General features: G+C 37.5%; 1 long non-coding RNA gene and 1 pseudogene across 1 annotated transcript; one reads left to right on the plus strand and one right to left on the minus strand.

Moving 5' to 3' along the window:
- Positions 1-3,717: 3,717 nt before the first annotated feature.
- On the plus strand, positions 3,718-10,368 carry LOC113079768 (SH2 domain-containing protein 4B-like; annotated as a pseudogene).
- LOC113079769 (uncharacterized) lies at positions 3,774-10,500 on the minus strand. Its single transcript, XR_003281753.1, has 4 exons — positions 10,397-10,500; positions 9,951-10,031; positions 4,945-5,014; positions 3,774-3,882 (listed from the first exon to the last, which is right to left on the minus strand). It is a non-coding gene; the product is annotated as an uncharacterized LOC113079769 (long non-coding RNA).
- Positions 10,501-11,150: the final 650 nt, after the last annotated feature.

The raw sequence follows: 11,150 nt of genomic DNA on the forward strand, positions 1-11,150 counted from the left end.
TAGGGGAGGGGGCAGGATGAGTTGCTCTGGTGAGACTTCAAATAACAAAGTTGAACACACCATTATGAAAACGTGTCAACTCTCTGAAGCATATTGAATTTGAAGAGGGATGAAGAGGGAATGTCAGGCATATAGCAATACACTAAAGCAAATAACTGTTGTCAGAGAAATAATGAGAGCATGTTTATATCATAAGCTATAGGTTTTTAAGCCCTTATCTTCATCATCTATTAAATTCAGACTTTCACACATTTATTTTGCTATGGATCAGTTTTTCTTCATTCTTTCTCAAAAACACTAAAACTGACCCTCTGGCATGAAATATTAAAAATCATGCTATAGAACACAACTGTGACATATAAATGTGACATAAAGATGTATCCATTTTAGAGAATATCATACAGGATTAAAAAAACATGTATTTTTACCAGATAGGCTCCATTTTTTATAAAGCTTATAAATTCTATTGTAAGCTGTTCTGTAATTGAACATTTTGAGAGGTCTGCGTGCCACATGTAAACACCCACTAAAACCAAGAAACAGAGGAAAATGTTCACCTCTCACTTTATTTCTCAGAGCAGCTTATAAAGTTGATTGATCTTTATGTGTAGAAAAGTACTGATTTGATAAAACACAATATCAAAGACACAGATTGCCATGATTGAGGAGAAGCATTCTCCAGTAATGTGGCTTCTTGGACCACACAAACAGCAGGAGGAGGATTTTTTGGTGAAGGGGAATTTATTTTGACTCAATTACATGCACCCCTGCTGTTTGGCTTGATCATCTGAGGGTATATTTATGAACATAAATGCTTGTATACACACAAACCCATCACAAATGCATATCATGTATGTGCATATGGCGACGTCTGCTTAGAAAGTTGTTTCTGTACTTCTCCATCCAAGGCACTGCATCTCTCTGACTCTCACACAAATCTTGATGTCAATCCACATGTCTCCACACTTCCACTTAAGCTTCTATAATAGAGCTATAATGCAGCATATAAAAACAGTGAGGAGGCGAGAAAGAGTTCACACAACAGGAACACCTGTCATAACCCCAGCAAATCTATCTGGACCAGTAAAGAGCAACTCAAACAGCCAGACTGATTGCTGTCTTCCTCTCTCGCTGCGTTTTTGATCAAGTCCTTTCATTTCTTCTACTTGTTGTGTCTGATCAATACAGCCTTCATCTCTCTGTCCAGTGTGCAACAGATGCGATCACTGAAGACTCTCAGGTGGGCTGTGCATATATCTAAACATGGAAGAGATATTGTCCATGAGACTGTCTAAGGGAGGATGTATTTTTGTTGCAGTTCACCATTAAGCTTTCCCACTCATCTCTAATTCCTTAATTACAAAAGCTCAGGGATTTTATTATCATTGGTTACATAAATTAGCAATAGAAAGGAATAAGAATAGAAACTAAAGGAGGAAAAGAGAGATGGGTGGAAATGTGTGGAGAAAGGGGTTACAAGTCACTGGAAGGAAAAAAGCAACATAAAGGAGAAAGAACAGAGCCAGGGGACAGAGTGAGCAAGAGAGAGCGTGAATATGAGACTGGCAGACACCATTAGTCAAAGCCTGACAGCAGACTGTGACCGAAACGTAGACCATTGCCAAACAGGCTGTGGCAGCCTTGGCTCTGACTAGTCCTTCCCTCTTGGAAGCCTTGTTCTTGATTAGTGTTGTTTTGAAAAACCAAGTAATCTCTAATGGCTTGCTTAACTTTAGCTCAACACTGCCCCCTGTCTGTTATTATCTTATAACTGTAGTGTGTGCAGGCACTGTATGCATTTATCAAAAGCATAAAAATAGAGCTAAGGTCCAAGGGGAATAGAGAGCTACAGGAATGATGTATTTTAGTAGGTCAAAACCTGGGAACAAGTTAGCATTTTAGCACTTCCGTTTCCATCGTCCTGACGTCAATGGGTTTTTCGAATAGGCTTTTGGTTAAAAGCTTGAAATAAGGTCTGTGGTTAACACAAGCTCAAGATATTTCACATTTTACCTCTTTGGGATTTTTTTAAAAGCTTTTTCTTGTCTTGTCAGTTGCTGACAAGTGGTACTGCGATGATTATCGGTGACATTAATATCATCACACCAAACAAGTGAACTAACTAGTCTGCATTTGCAGCCTCATTGTGTTTTAATTGAGCTCTTGCAAACTATTATATTTTTAAGGGAATTTTTTATTTTTTATTTTAATAGAGACTGCAGTTGTTGGAAGTTTAATGGTGGTGACATCAAAGTTTGTTTATAGCCTTGCATAGAATTTTTTACTTGTATTTAAAATTACATGCTGACTTTTCCAAATGATATTCTTATCAGTTCAGACAAGCTAATAATGGGAATTTCATGAAACCCCTGAAGGAGAAACAAGAGGGTTTAGACATAAATCCCAAAGTACAGGGGGTCTTACTTGTACTGAGAACTTCTGGTGCCAATGAACCACGTCTATAGCATTTGATCGATTTTGGCCACTCACTTCTGGTGATGCATACACATACACATAAAACCTACAGACGGTGTAACACACTCACCCACACATTCAGTTCTGCGAGTCCATATCTCATGTGTCATTGCAGCTGAGAAAGGACCTAAAACAATCTGTCTTGATGCCTGGGGCTTAAGCTTGCTGGGAGATAAATTGACTTTTTAAGAAGTATTGGAGAGGAAAGCGCTAGTGTGAGGTTCCAAACTTTTAGTTTTGCCTGTCAGGAAGTATTGGTATTCGTTTGAAGTTGTCTGCATTTATAACATTCATAAAGATGGAAAATGAAAAAGTAGACAAGTAGAAATTTCACAGTATATGAATCAACGTGTAAAGACATTTATTTAAAGTTTCATGACAAACAAATCAGTAATATGCCTATAATGTTTTATAAGTACAATTAAAATAGATTATTAGTAAATATATATATATATATATATCAGAGCTAAATACTTACATGAACATGCACTACAACTTAACATTCATCAAGGCTGTACGGGGAAAAAAAATCAAGGATCTTTTGAAAAGGAAATATAATCTTGACACAGAAGGATACAGGACAGAAAGAGAGAGAGAGAGAGAGAATTATGCACCATGTGGCTGTTTGTGGTGCCCAGCAAAGAACATTAAAACACTAAGATACTATTCACATACACCAACACACCTTCAGTCTTTTTCCCAGATGTACGGATAGAAGCTCAAAGTCACAAGGCTTTGCTTTTTTACTCTGTGTTTAAGGTGATAGTTTACATAGATAGAAATAAATGTAAGGAATGAACGTACAGATACAAATTAATAATTCATGCCAAAGACGTAATCTCAGCATAGTTAGCAGAATTAAATGAGCTTAAATAGCTTAAAGAATAATTCAGAGTCTCTCTTGCAAAGGCATTAGCCGTGTACCACAGGAAGACAGACTTAATGAAGAGAGCAATGGCCCAGATGAACCCTAGATAGAACAACAGAGGTTCTAATTACATTAGCAGTATCTCTCTCTCTCTCTCTCTCTCTCTCTCTCTCTCTCTCTCTCTCTCTCTCTCTCTCTCTCTCTCTCTCTCTCTCTCTCTCTCTCTCTGGGTGCATGTCTATATTTGTGTGCCATGGTGAGATACCAAAAGTAAGCGAGCGAAAGAGAACCAGTTGCATTATAGTTTAACAACCGCACTTGTTTATTCACACTTCTGAACTTCAGTGCACACCAGAGGCCCATCACAACATAGATATAATCACACAGACACTATACTGCACCGCTGCATTCACAGGCAATCACCTGACTGTGCTCGACCCTTACATGACACAGCGAGAAGCTCCATGCTGGCAGGACACAGAAGGATCTGAAGGAACCAGAGCAGGTCAGTAAGATGAATAATGCAGAAAAAGAGTGACCTAGGAAAACAGACAACCGACTGCTTACCAATGCTAGCTATTGATTTTCTGTGTAGATAACAAGTGTTAAGATGTCACAAGACTGGTGGGGTTTTTTTTTTTTTTGACTAGGATGATGAGAAAATATGAGACGCTTGACCACAAAACCAGTCTTAAGTGACTTTTTTTTTTTTTATTGAGCTTTTTGCATCATCTGAATAAATAAACTTGATGAATGGTTTATTAGAATAGGATAATATTTTGCCAAGATACAACTATTTGAAAATCTAGAATCTGAGAGTGCAAAACTACCAAAATACTGAGAAAATTGGTTTAATTTATCCAATTAAGTTCTTAGCAAAGCAAATTACTAATAAAAAAATTAAGTTTGATATACAGTACAGACCAAAAGTTTGGACACACCTTCTCATTCAAAGAGTTTTCTTTATTTTCATGACTATGAAAATTGTAGAGTCACACTGAAGGCATCAAGGGCTATTTGACCAAGAGGAGAGTGATGGGGTGCTGCGCCAGATGACCTGGCCTCCACAGTCACCGGACCTGAACCCAATCGAGGTGGTTTAGGGGTGAGCTGGACCGCAGACTGAAGGCAAAAGGGCCAACAAGTGCAAAGCATCTCTCGGTGAACTCCTTCAAGACTGTTGACTTTGGACACACCTTCTCATTCAAAGAGTTTTCTTTATTTTCATGTCTATGAAATTTGTAGATTCACACTGAAGGCATCAAAACTATGAATTAACACATGTGGAATTATATATGGAATTATATACATAACAAAAAAGTGTGAAACAACTGAAAATATGTCATATTCTAGGTTCTTCAAAGTAGCTACCTTTTGCTTTGATTACTGCTTTGCACACTCTTGGCTTTCTCTTGATGAGCTTCAAGAGGTAGTCACCTGAAATGGTCTTCCAACAGTCTTGAAGGAATTCCCTAAGAGATGCTTAGCACTTGTTGGCCCTTTTGCCTTCTGTCTGCGGTCCAGCTCACCCCAAACCATCTCGATTGGGTTTAGGTCCGGTCCCTAGTTAAGAAACAGAGCCCTCACTGAATAGTACTCACCAAAGACCAGCTTCATCTTTTTTATGGAAGACAAGATTTTGGCCTTTTCATGAAAATACAACATCGGATACTGGCAAATTAAAAAGAAAAGGGTAGAATGAGCAAAAGAACATAAAAACTGAATGGTAATTGAATAGAAACAAAAATGGTGTGGATGGGCGAGCTGTTCCAGAAACTGTTTGAAGTTTATTATGAGCCCATTACAAACAACTTGAGTTCTACACAAGGTTTGAATGAAACCTCAGTATAGTTTTTTTTTTTTATAAATATAATGTTAAATATAGAAATAGTCATCATTAACATAATAAATGTTTTGGATTCAATGTAATTTGGATCAATTTAGGGCATCATTGATCAACAAAGTATCAATTTATTGAAATTTATAATGATTCCAAACTTTTCAACGGTATATTTGTGACTGCAAAAAGTTTTGCCACAACTACTTAAGATATCTTCCTAAAACCAACACATATTTGTCAATATAAATAAAGTAAGAACTGTGTTACTGTCTCAGGGCATTTGCTGTTGAAGACTCATATGACTTACAGGTGTAAAGCATTGCAGGCTGTTCCAGGCAAGCATGCTCTAATGGTAGTTAACTTTTCACCTTTTTTGACTCAAAGAATTCTGCTCCAAATTTATCTGCCATTTCTCCCAGCGTGCTCCTGGAGAGGAGATTCTGGCAGTCCAGGATGATGCAACAGATCTTGAGAGACATGTTTGTAGATCCAGAGCTTCTGGCTGAACTAAATAAGGAGCAGAGGCCGTTTCTTTTCTACAAAATATGTCAGGAGCAGGTGCTACATTAGACGGAGTGTGAGAGCCAAGAGGAAGGCTGGAAAAGACCCCTGAATAACAAAAGAAATGGTGAGTCTGGCAAGTCTATCTTTCCTAGGTCTTCATGTAATCAGATTAAGTCTTCCTTTTCTGGGTCCAAGCTCTCTAGGCCAAATTTTGGCTTCCGGATTGACCCACGCTGGTAAACATATTTTCGGTAACAACGATGGCTGACCAGAAAGTGGGGACCAGCAACGTAAGTGTTCAACATAAGAAATAAATTCATACAGGGTTGGAACAAGGGTTAGTAAATGATGACAGAATAGTAATTCTGGGTGAACTATCCTTTTAGCAAGTTTTGTCTTGCATTTATCACTTATTTGTTTTGGCTTTTCATCAGAGAAGGCAGTCCCAGCATGCATTGTGACAAGCTCATTAACAAACTATATCCAAAATGGTGGACACTTTGATAGAAAATATAGAAATATATTCTTTCCATAATATTTGTCTCTGCAATGAATTCCTTATTTATATGTTGTAAAGGATTTCAACATGAAAGAGTTTCATGATGTTTAGGATGGTCACTTTCTAGGTAATATACAGCTCAAAATTGCTGTTTAAATACTAATTCATCCAAAAATAAAAAATCCTCTTGTTAATTCCTCACCCTCATGTTGTTTAAAACCCCATAAGACTTTCATTCATCTTCGGAACTCAAATGAATATATTTGTAATATAACTTGTCTTTTAAAAATCATATTTCCAATGTTACAAAAACAGCATTCTTCCATCTTAGAAACATTGCCAAGCTACGAAACATGTTATCTGTTTCTGATGCAGAAAAGCTAGTTCATGCATTCATGACCTCTAGACTGGACTATTGTAATACACTTCTAGGTGGTTGTCCTGCATCTTCAATAAACAAGCTACAGGTAGTCCAAAATGCAGCAGCTAGAGTCCTTTCAAGGTCAAAAAAATCATGATCATATTACCCCAATTTTACAGTCTCTGCACTGGCTACCTATTAAGTTCCGTATCAGTTACAAATTATCATTACTTACCTATAAGGCCCTAAATGGTTTAGCTCCTGCGTAGCTAACTAGCCTTCTACCACGCTACAATCCATCATGCTCCCTAAGGTCACAAAACGTTGGACTTTTGGCTTTTTCACATTTGGCTCCCAAACTCTGGAATAGGCTTCATGATAATGTTCGGGGGTCAGACACACTCTCTCTGTTTAAATCTAGATTAAAAATGGATCTCTTTTGCAAAGCATTCAAATAATGTATCTTTAATTGTGAGTGTAGTTGCATCTGATCAAATGCGCATTCTTATTCTTTAGCTTGGGTTAAACTAATTAATATTACTTTGTTGGATCAGCAGCTATGCTAATGATGTCTGTATTTGTTTCTATGTTTTGCCACGGGATATACACAAGCTCCAGTCTGGATCCAGAACACCTGAGAAGAGATGATGCTGACCCTCAGAGGACCCCAGATGATGCTAACCTTGAATCAACAAATAGAACTAACAAATATTGCTACAAGTGTGACTGCATCATATAATAATTATTAATTATTAATAATATTAATAATGTTCATTGTCTGGCTGACTACGTCTTGTATAAATTTTTCTAAAAATCCTGTCATATGTGCAAAAACTGACAGTCACCACTTATAAGATATTACTAAATATTGTAGAAACATCATTTTCTGTAAAGTTACTTTGTAAAGATTTGTATTTAAAAAGCGCTATACAAATAAACTTGAATTTAATTGAATGATGACAGGTTAAATTTTTGGGTGAAATATCCCTTTAAAAATATAAACTGGTTTTTATATATAATCTTTGCCTTTATCACTCTCTCCAGAATAAAGAAAGAGTGTTCAGTGGTTGCAGGGTAGAGATGGTGAGGTGTGGGTCTGGGTGATGGGGGACATCCCTGGAGACAGGACATACAAGATTATAGTCAAAGAGCTGATGGAGGAGAGAACCAGGCGGCAGGATCAGCTAGAAGCCCAAGAGCTGTGTAGTGTCATGCTTAAGGGTGCCACGTAGAAGTATAAGATTTATTTTGTTTATATAGAAAAATTGTGTCCATAATTTTTCCAAATATGCCTGAAAACATCATAGGAAAAAATGAAAGGAAAATGCACTGACGTGAAAGTAGGTTGTTTTAAGCATTTTCAAATCCTAGTTCATTAAAAGATTTCCCCCCTTATTTTTTGGCATTTTCCAAGGTGGAAGAAAGAAGAAGAAATAAAGCAAAAGTTCAGAGATCCCATCACGAAGGAAAAAGCACGCTTAGTTGCAGGAAAATGAAAGGAAGAAGCTGAGGACAGGAACGCAACCAAACAAGAGGAGGAATGTATACAGGAGAAACTAAAGGTGATTGATCAAAAATCACATCAAGCCCTCTAAAGGACTAACTTAGCCGTGGGAGTCACAAAACAATTCAAATGATCAGTTACTTGTACGAGATCTGCAGTGATTTCCACCTTTAGGGCCTAACATTCGTTCCAAACTCTGTAAATTATTTGGCTAAGTGTGTGGAACGGCAGCAGTATGAGGAGGTGGGCCCTCTGTACTTCTGTTCTCTCGACCTCCCTTTTAAAGACAGGGAACATTGAGGAGAACAACCAGGCAATCAATACTCAATCTGAAACCAACAGGAGGGCAACATTCTGCAGCAACAACAAAAACTCGGCTGAGTGCTTTTTGAGTTCTCCAAAACAGTCTATGTACTTTTGTTTTGTCATGTTAGTCTTAGTTGCTTGGAGGCTAAATGAACAGGAAATGTATTATACACAGCCGGAACTGCTTTTGGTTGATGATGTGAAAAGCAGAAGTCATGTTAAAGTGTAAAAGGGTCAATAACAAATAAGAGCACACAGGAAAGTAAATATGAGTATTCTTATTATAATTTTTTTTCAAAAATTGCTTTAAAACACATTAAAAAGCTCTTGAAAAATGTACTTGTGTATGTTAGTTTCATGACGACATTTTACAAACTGAACTAAGTTGCCTTGTCGTAATAAAGGTTAAATTCCCTAGGGAATGGGTTCTCTTTATAACACAACTTGACTTCATTACATTAAAAAGTATTCAAACATTAATATGCATTGAGGTCATTTATGCCTCCCAAAAAATATCAAACTTTATTTTGAAAAAAAAAAATATGCCATTGCATATGTGAATTTGTATTTTAATTCATTTTTTTTTAATGATGTCATTGACCCAAAATCTAGATGCATGGTACTTTCGCAAGTCAAAAACATGTCAGCGTTTTAAGAATAAGAATTAGTTTGGCTGTAGGACAGTGAGGGCAGAAGCCAATTTATCTTAAAGAGTAGATAAGATCCTAAAGGCATATCCAATGCTGCGAGATTAGTTATTAAGAAGCTGCGCTGATGGCAATATCTTTTCAAAGAGGAAGAAAAAAAAACTGCAAAACGTAGGAGTCGGGACAGACAAGGGTGGCGGCATGACCGTTTTTCAATATTCACTGCAGTTTCCCAAAAAGGCCTTGATGGTTAGCCATGATTTGTGGCATGGTAATAAGACCTTCTAAAGAAACTTGTCAAATACTAAAGAGCTCATTTATCACAGCCCACATATCATCATTCTTACTGGAAAGTGCTGAGTCATTAAACTGTAAAGTGTTTCTCTCAAAATACTCTTTAAGAAATCTTTAAAAAGACTGCCGAGGCACAAATTAAGGAGAAGAGTACAAAGAAAATGGAGGGATCTCTCAAAAGTTGAGTCTTAGTTAGATGTGCTTCAGTTATATGAGGAGACACTTCAATATAGAGCAACTATGTCAGCAAACTCAAAGGAAAAAAATGTCCATACTAAGCAGAATTAACAATATTTTCCGTAGCTACTGTCATGACCTCAACTGCACTCATCTTTTTGGACTCTAGCGGTCTAGACAATGACTCTCTGTTTTCAGATAATGCCTCATTGGTAATTAGGCTTATACCAATAATTACACGGCTTAAGTATCTCAAACAATCATGCTGCCACATGTTAGTGTCCTAGAGGATTAATTATTCAACCAAATGATTTCCATTTCAACACAGCGAATGAGCAACTGGTGCTAATTCATTAGTGCTGAAAGAGTTAGAACACCATAGTGAGGCTAAGTAAGGACTGAGGTGCATATGATTTGTCAACACCCTCTCTCTCTCTTTCTGTCACAAACAAAAAACTAAATGTGTTACACTCACACAGAGGAAGAGGAGAGGCAGAGGGAAGAAGAGGAGCTCCGACGTGCAGAGGAAAAAAGAGCGAAGGAGCTATATATGTCCCTTGAACAAGAACAAAAAGAAAGTGAACAATGTGACAGAGTGGGAGGAACAATGGGAGTGAAGATTTTATTTCATCATATAGATTTTGATCTTTTTCTGTTTGATTATGTATGTGTCTTCTTAACATTTACAAAAGCAGCCTGTAAATTAAATCATTATATATAATTTATAATAAAATGTATCAAATATATACTTGGTAACCTGATAAATACCAGTCACCATGTTTAGAAAGAGAAAGAGAGAGCGATAGTTATAACTAGTCAGTGTTCTACCTGGTATACAACTGTATAGCAACTAGTTTATTGCAACAAAGACAGACTAGCTTATAGTTAGAAACCAGCTATAATGTTCCCAAACACACTTACCAATTATATAAGCTTGTAAAAAAGCACTTTTCTTTCCCATTAGCGCTGCATGCGTGCGAACACCATTCCCAGTTCCAGGGAGATGCGTATTCTTTGGTTCACTGAAGAGCAGAAACCAAAACAAGCGGGATATGAACGGAATGGCAATGCTATCGCGCCATGGTTTCTTAATGACCTCTCAGGTGTCTCCTGTTATCTGATACGATACATTAAAATCCATGATCACCTGTTAAATTGTGTGCAACTTGAATAGCTTGCCAATGTCAACATTAACTGCAGAATGTGGCTGATGAGTGCTTTCCCACAAGAAAGTTGAAAACATGAACCCAGACATTTGTGCCCCATGTGCCCAGCTCTGCCCTTTTACCCTCTTGTACACACTGACACTCAGATCCACAAGGAGAGATAAATGAAGTGTGGAATATGCAGCCCTTGTTCTGAAACCAGAAACTAGCCGAACAACAGATGGAGAGCAGTGGTGTGTGTCTGCATCTACTTGTACACGGACAGACATTAGAGAGAAATTGAAGGGGAGTGCTCAATAATTCATAGGCTTTGCTAGGCTAATTACTGGCGTGAGTCCTGCAGCTTTGTCATGTTAGAATGGGTAACAGTGTGTGACTCCTGCTTAAATGACAAGAGAGCAGATTAATAGGCTTGTGAGTGTCGGAAATTCCGACGGAATGTGGGCCACACATCAGTCTGTGTGCCTCTGAAGAGATACGTCTAGATAAGAGGACAGACGCACGCTCAT

The sequence above is a fragment of the Carassius auratus genome, unplaced genomic scaffold (genome assembly GCF_003368295.1).
Source record: "Carassius auratus strain Wakin unplaced genomic scaffold, ASM336829v1 scaf_tig00029174, whole genome shotgun sequence".
Classification (NCBI taxonomy): Eukaryota; Metazoa; Chordata; class Actinopteri; order Cypriniformes; family Cyprinidae; genus Carassius; species Carassius auratus.